Here is a 7,652-nt window from a genome sequence, read left to right on the forward strand (position 1 = left end):
TGGCTGGCTTTATGCACTAGGATACTCCCCCCCCGCCCCGCCCCCGGCGCCCCGAGCGCGCGCCGCCCCAGCGCCCGCCGCCAGGGGGGCCTGCGGGAGGGGCGCCCGCGGCCTCTGCGCCCCCTGGCTGCCCGGCGACGCCCCTCCGCCTCCCCAGTGCCCTGTCGGGGGCGGATTAGGAACCCGGGGCGCGGAGCGGGGGGAAGGGGGTTGCCGGGCGCGGGGTCAAGGTCACTCGGAGGGCGCGGGGAGGCACCCGGGAGCAGAGGCCAGCGCCTGGAGAACCGAAGTCGGCTGGCGGGTCACTCCCACCTTGCCCAGGTTAGCTTCTGGTGGCTGGTCCAGGTACCTCTTTCAGACTTTGTCCCCGGGGGTGTGAAGGAAGGCAGTGGTATGCCCAAGGTCGCAGCAGATCCAACCGGAGGCTCCAAGGCCCGTCTTGTCTGGGCAGCCTTCCTTCTGGTCCCCGGACTCAGGCTTTTGCCGCCCGCTTCCCCTACCATACCAGCCTTCCTATGGAACCAGGGAGCACACTTCCCATCCTGTCCAGAGCCATGCATCTTAATTCAGCACAAGGAGTGCTGCCCCGAGTCCTGTGCTAGGCCCTTGCTATGCTGGGCACTCCTGGGAGGGACAGAAGCCAGGCAGGCCCCAACCCCACGAAGCTCCTGGCCTAGATGGAGAGAGCCAAATAGAGATTGAGAATCTTCCAGATCCCAGCAAAGCCCACGAGGTCTTTGCCCAGCCTCCTGCGACCCTGCTGGGCACAGAGTGGGCACTTGGCAAAGGATCAACTTGGCCGACCAGCTCTAGCCCACAAGTCCATCAGACAGAACTCCTCCTGGGCAGGGCAGGTCCACAGTGCACAGCCGAAAGCCAAGCCCAGAGGGGCCCCGGGTGCCCACTGAATACCTTGCCCACAGCGTTGGCCAGAGGAGTGGGGACTGAGAATGAGGCCACGATGCCTCCATCCCGCACTGCCCTTTACCTTCTTGGGGGTATCTCCCTATCCCCGCCATCACCAGGAGGCCTGGAGACACCTTGACACCCTGTTGTGTGGCCCCGCCTTAGACCCACATCCCCACCTGCCCTCTGCTGGCCCAGGTGTGGCAACATCACCGAGGGGAAGAGCTAGGACCTAGAAACTGTGTGGGTACAAATCCTGGCTCTTCCTCTTAGCACCAGGTGACCTTGGGCAAGACACTTCACCTCCCTGCACCTCCATTCCCCCCTTTTTTGCAGCCTCTCAGTAAACTGAAGTGTGGCCCCATGGCGGATGACAGTGATGATGGGCACTCTTTTTTAAGCATCACTAAGGCTTGGGGGTGTCTTGTGTTGGCCTCCTTTTACGATGAAGGGAAGTGACTTGCTTAGGGACATACAGCATGTGCATGGCGTGGCTGGCTCTGTCTCGGTAGCCCTGGTTCACCCCACTAGCCTACGGTCCCTCCATCCCACCTGCAGCAGCCCATGAGGTGTTGGAGGTAAGGCGTGGCCTCCGTGGGCCCAGCTGGGGCACGCCGGTCCCCAGAAGGGCCGGCTGGTTGGGCTGTCGGTTTCTAGGGAGAATGCTTTCCAGACCCCAAGTCCTGGAGCAGAGAACCAGAAGCCTCTGCAGCCCAGGGCCACCACCCCCTCCTTCCGCAGGGAGCTGAGCCCTGGCTGGGGAGGGAGCACCAGTGTGTGCTCAGTACTGCCCTCTGCAGGCAGAATCCAGAGCAGCAATAATGCGAGTGGAGTGCTGGGGCTCCGCGCTCTCTTCCAGGCTCGGGGCTGCTCTTCTAGTCCAGAACAGCCAGCCTGAGCCCCACCTTGCTCAGGCAGACTGGGGGCAGTGTGGTACAGCAGAAGGCCTTGGCTAAGGCCCTGCATGTCTAGGTCTCTCGCTCCACTATGTGTGACATCCAGGCTTCACGTTCGCTGACTGTGTCTTCTGGGCCGAGTCGATTGACCTCTCTGGGCCTGAGCTTCCTCATCCATAATATGGAGACAAGATAGTCCTTTCTCTGTACGATGGCTATGAGGACTGAAGGACATACAACATGGGAAGAATGCTTGGGGTAGAAACTGGTGCGTGCACATTTGCACTGGCCATACCTCGTCTTTCCTCAGGCCTGGCCGCATCCCCCATACTGCACAGACCTGGAAACAGGCTCCACTCACTGCCTTCCCCTTATCAACCTCGAAGCCACAGGACTCCCTCCATCACAAAGCCTCTTCCATGCTTGTCATCTTCCTGAGGACCCTCCCAGCAGGTGGGCCTGTCAATCCCCATTTCACAGATGGGGATGCAAGATGCCAGGGCATTTGTGGAAGTGAGCATGTCCCCGGGGTGTCCTGTATCCCCGTCCATCCAGGGACTTCCTGTCAGGAGCTGGTCTATCCCTCCTGACCCAGTTCATGTGTGTCAGGGTCTCCGACCAGCAGACAGACAGCAGGGAGAGCTGCCCACAGGGACTCAGCCCCCATGCCCCAGTCCTGGGTCCCTGACCTCCTGCGTGCATCATTTCCTTTCCCAAGATTCTGGACCACTTCCCCTGGCTCCTTGGAGATTAAGACTCCAGGGGATCAGGGAACAGATAGAGGGACAGCCCCGCTGCCCCCAAAAAGGTAACCCTTAACATGGGGCAAGCCTCTGGGGAGCCTGGGACTATGCTACCGTAGACATGACCACGGGGGCCAAAGGTGAGGACAGTGAACCCAAGCACTTTCATCTTACAGGTAAGCAGCCCGCGTTACGGAGAGGGAAGGACTGGCTCACAGCAGCCCCGCGGTGGGTGTCGGGGGGCGGACCTCAGGACTCCTGATCCCCAACCTGCCACTCCTTTGTACCATCTCCAGGGGGTTCCTTGGCTTTTCAGGAAATGATTTTCTCTAATAATTAGTATTCATCCTTTAAAAATAAGACTTGAACAGCTTCTGGAACCAGCTACTCCCTTTTCTCTTCAGAGGATATCTCCTGCTCCATCATGGAAATCAAAGGGAAAAGAAGATTCAGTGTATGGAAATGGGCTTTGAAGGCAGCGGGCAGGGTCCATACAACAAGGGCGGACAAGACGGGTGTAGACTCAGGAGCCTAGCTGGGGCGCTCAGGCGATATGGGGGCCACATAGCACCTGAGGGTAGGTGATGGGCTTGCTCGGGGGTGGGGGTGGCTCCTGAGTCTGTGACCCAGCTCCCCCCTCCCCCCGACCCACCCACAGACGGGCCATCCCCCAGGCCACCAGCAACTCCTTTCATTCCCAAATCTGTCCATGGCTGCTAAGGACAAAACTCATTTCTTTCACTGGGGTATCTGATCAGCAGAGGAACCTCTTAGAGTCCTCCTAGCCTTCTGGACCCAACAAAATAAAGCCCTCGCTTTGGGATTTCAGGCGAGCCAAGGCTGGAAGCTAGGAGGTCTGCCACCGGGGCATGGGCAGACCTTCGGCCTCAGCCCCCCAGGCCCCAGGGTTTGGCCCTGTCGAGTAGTCTGGCCAACAGAGATAGGATGTGGGCCACAAATGCGTGCCACAGAGGAAATTTTAAATTTCCTAGTAGCTGCATTGAAAAAAAAAAAAGTGGGGGCGCCTGGGTGGCTCAGTCGTTAGGCGTCTGCCTTCGGCTCAGGTCATGATCCCGGGGTATCCACCTGAGCTGAGGCCATGCCCCTGGTCCCATGGGGAATGGCGAACCCACTGGACAGCCCCCTCCAGCCTCCATAAATTAAAAAAAAAAAATCTTTAAAAAAGATTTTATTTATTTATCTGACAGAGAGAGACAACAGCGAGAGAGGGAACACAAGCAGGGGGAGCGGGAGAAGGAGAAGCAGGCTTCCCGCGGAGCAGGGAGCCCGATGCGGGGCTCGATCCCAGGACCCCGGGATCATGACCTGAGCCGAAGGCAGACACCTAACGACTGAGCCACCCAGGCGCCCCAATAAAATCTTTAAAAAAAAAATTTTTTTTAAAGTGAAGAAGAAACAGGTGAAATTAATTTCAACAATAAATGTTACTCAATGCAGCCTTGTAGTCGATGTGTGCAGTCCAAATGGTATGCATTTCAACACGTAATAATATCTTGAAAAATGGAGATGTTTTATAGGTCTTTGCCTTAGACGAAGTCTTTGCTATCCAGTGTCTGTATTACCCTTAGAACACCTCTCAGTTTGGCCGAGACAGACTTTCATACATGGCTAGTGGCTAAGGGTCATGTGAGAGGTCAGCTCACTGCTGACTTTGGGGAGCCCGGGGCTCAGTTTCCTCATCTTGTGTGCTTGTTAAAGGCCCAGGCCCAGGCCCTTCCCGGAGATGTGTTGGCTTAGACCCTGGAGGGCTGGGAGGGAGGCCTGGAACTTGGCCCTACAGAACACAGTCCCTAGCTCTTCTGATACACACTCAAGTTGAGGGAGTGCCGTTCAAGCTCTGCTATCTGTGATTCGACCAAACCCAGCCACGTAGGATTGGCCCACTGCCTCACCCCTTGTGCCACAATGCTGGTTGCCCTGTCCCTGAGATGGGAGGGCCCAGGGTCCACACCAAAGTACCATGTCTGTCCTGGGTATCACGCAGACCCAGCGCCAGAACCTGGGGCTCTGGGCCAGCCGCGGTGGCGTATCAGGAGTGAGCCAGAGGGGTATCCACCTGAGCTGAGGCCATGCCCCTGGCCCCATGGGGAATGGCGAACCCACTGGACAGCCCCCTCCGGCCTCCAGGCCACAGGCCCACTGGGCCAGGGCCTCAGCGCTTCCTAAAATATCTCTCTCTTGCCCTGGGATTTTCTGGGATCCCAGGGCCCTGTTGTAGCCCCTCACCTGCAGCGGAAGAGTCCCCCTTTACCCCTACCAGCCTGCCGTACCCCCCCCCCCCCCCCCCCCAGGAGGAATCTGCCCAGGTCTTGGAGTCAGAGCTTTGCTTTTGCATCATGGAAGGAAGCCGGCCTTTGCACGGTGTCCTGAACCCAGTGCCCTGCCTGCCCCCCGCCAGGCCAGCCCCTCATCCTCTTGGTCTCAGCCCTCCCCACGTCACTGACCTGAGCAAGGCTCCCAGAGCCCTTAGGCTCGTGAGTACTGGCCGGTTGATTTTACATTGGGTGGGTGATGATTTGATCCCCGTTTGACTCACCCATTATCCTCACCCTCCTCCACGTCCCTGGCACCCAGGCTAGCACACAGAACAAACGTTTGCGGAATGAAGGAATGAATGAATGGACACGGGGCTCCTCTGTCTGCTGCCAGCTGCGTTGCTGAGCTCCGTTTTCTCTCCCTCTGTTTCCCTCCGTCTGTCGGTCGCCGCCTTTGCAGGGAGCTCTCTTGAGCGGGACCCCTTGCTCTGTGCGCCTCCCTGCCTCGAGCCTCCTCTCCGGTGCCTCCTCCTCTGACTCTCCTCCGCTGGAATCTGTCAAGAACAGAGAGAGGCATGTAATTGAGTCGGGGCCGTCTCCATGGCTGCAGCCGTGGAGTAACTGAAAGATCAATTTGGAAAGCCTAGCTCGATAATAATTGCGCCTTAATAGTTTCTGTGAGGCAGAGTGGGGCTTGGTGCATGGTGGTCAGGACAACCCCAGGACCCTGGCAGGAAAAGGCCACCCGGAGGCCCTCAGGAGCCCTGGGCCAGGCTCTGGAGGGGACTTGGCCTTGGCCAGAAACAGGAGGGGAGTGGAAGCCGGGGGCGCGGGTGGGGGGGGGGGGGGGGGGGGGGGGGCGGGGCGGGGGGGGGGCGGGTCTCCCCCCCCCACACACACACACACGCCTCCCAGAGGTGGCCCTGCCCCCTGCTTCTACCCTCTGTGGCCCGCTCCTGTTTATAATTTATGCTTATGATCGGAATTATCAGCAATAATGATAACATGATTATAATTGCTGAGCTGCTGGGCTCAATTGCAGCACTGTTGGTAAATATTATGATAGAGAGTAGCGTGGGGTCACTGCCTCCCAGAGCTTGAGGGATGGGGTGGGGGATGGGAGTGCCAGGAGGGGTGGCGTGGTCCCTCCCCCGCCCCGGCCAAGCCCGCCCACCCTCTCCAGAGAACTCGCTCACCCATTCACCCAACAACCCTCCCTGCTGAAATCTAACTGAAATCACTCCTGCTTTAGGCTCAGCCGCAAGCACTTAAGAAGCCTGGGGGGTGTGGGGGATACCATCTGTCGCCCCACCAACAGAGGGCACTCCAAGGTTGTGGCATGACTTCCACCTGGGAGGTGAGGTGGCCCGAGGATGGTCCTTCCACACCCAAGCTGGTGTGACTGGTGACTCAGTCCCACAGGAACTCAGGGGTGGCCTGGGGGTCTTGGTGGGGGGCTAAGGGGCAGGGCAGAGTTCCTGGGGGACAGGGGACATTTCCAGCACCCAGAGGCCTTCCTTTCTGCTCAGGAGAAGTGAGTCTAGAGCCCGGGGTAGGAACAGGGATGACAGCCTGCCTCAGACGTAAAAAATGGCCCCTTCGAGAGAGCGAGCCCACCAAGATAACCCAGGGACAGGGGTGAGAGGTGGCCTGACTGCGTCCCCGTGGAACCAGGCCCTCCCTCGGCCTGTGCCTCCAGCCTCAGTCCCTGCTCTGGTCCGTGTCAACGTGCTCAAGTGCACGTCCAGGAAGGGCTGGTGGCGCTGAGAGCTAGTCAAAGGCTGTGAGCAAGAACAGCAATGCCCAAGGGGAAGGCCGAGGTGGCAAGGACAGGACAGCGTCCATGGGCCGCCCGTGGCGAGGAGAGGCTCAGCACCCCCATTAGTAGCTGGGGGCTCTGAGGCGCAGAGAGTCCCCCCCAAGCTCACAGAGTCGCAAGCGGCAGGGCGACATCTGCCCCCGGGCCCACGGGTGGCGACTTCTGGGACAGGACCGAGCCTACGGGCCCCCCAGCCCCTGACTTGCTGCATTATTCATAAGCCCGACATTCCCCCAGGGGTAAACATTCAGGAGGAGCATTTCAAATCCATTTTCCTGCTCTGGAAAATAAATCAGCAGAGAATGCCCGCGCACTTGGAGGTGGTGGGCCGGGCTCAGCGGAGCCCTGGGAACACTCATAGATGGCCTATTTCTGTCCCCTCAACCGGGGCCCCTGAATGGCAGGCCCGAGACCCACGAGGTGGGCCAGCCGAGTGCGGGCCAGACTGCAGCCCCCATCTGTCCCCTTGGGACCAACTGCCAATTCACCACCGAGGCCTCGCCTGCAGGGTCCCCCGAGGCTGCCTCCCGGGACCCCTTGAGATCTCAGAAGGGAAGTGTCCTTCAGGTGACAGGGTGGGGACTGTTTGCTCCCCTAGGAGACTCTTCACTCCAGCGCAGGGAGTCAGGAGTTGCTGCGTGACCACAGGCAAGTCTCTTCCCCTCTCTGGGCTTCTGCTTTTTCATTTTTAAATGAGAGGAGTTCTCTAACATCCTAATGAATTCCCCTCAGCTTCGTCCTAAATGGTGGCCATCTGAGCCAGAACCAAAGAGAACCAAGCAATCAAGAGAAAGCGGCTGTTCAGCCTAGTGGTTAAGAGTGCAAGTTCCAGGGCGCCTGGGTGGCTCAGCTGGTTAAGCGACTGCCTTCGGCTCAGGTCATGATCCTGGAGTCCCTGAATCGAGTCCCGCATCCGGCTCCCTGCTCGGCGGGGAGTCTGCTTCTCCCTCTGCCCCTCCCCCCTCTCATGTGCGCACGCTCTCTCTCTCTCTCTCTCTCTCTCTCTCATTCT

The sequence above is a fragment of the Neomonachus schauinslandi genome, chromosome 5 (assembly GCF_002201575.2).
Source record: "Neomonachus schauinslandi chromosome 5, ASM220157v2, whole genome shotgun sequence".
NCBI lineage: Eukaryota > Metazoa > Chordata > Mammalia > Carnivora > Phocidae > Neomonachus > Neomonachus schauinslandi.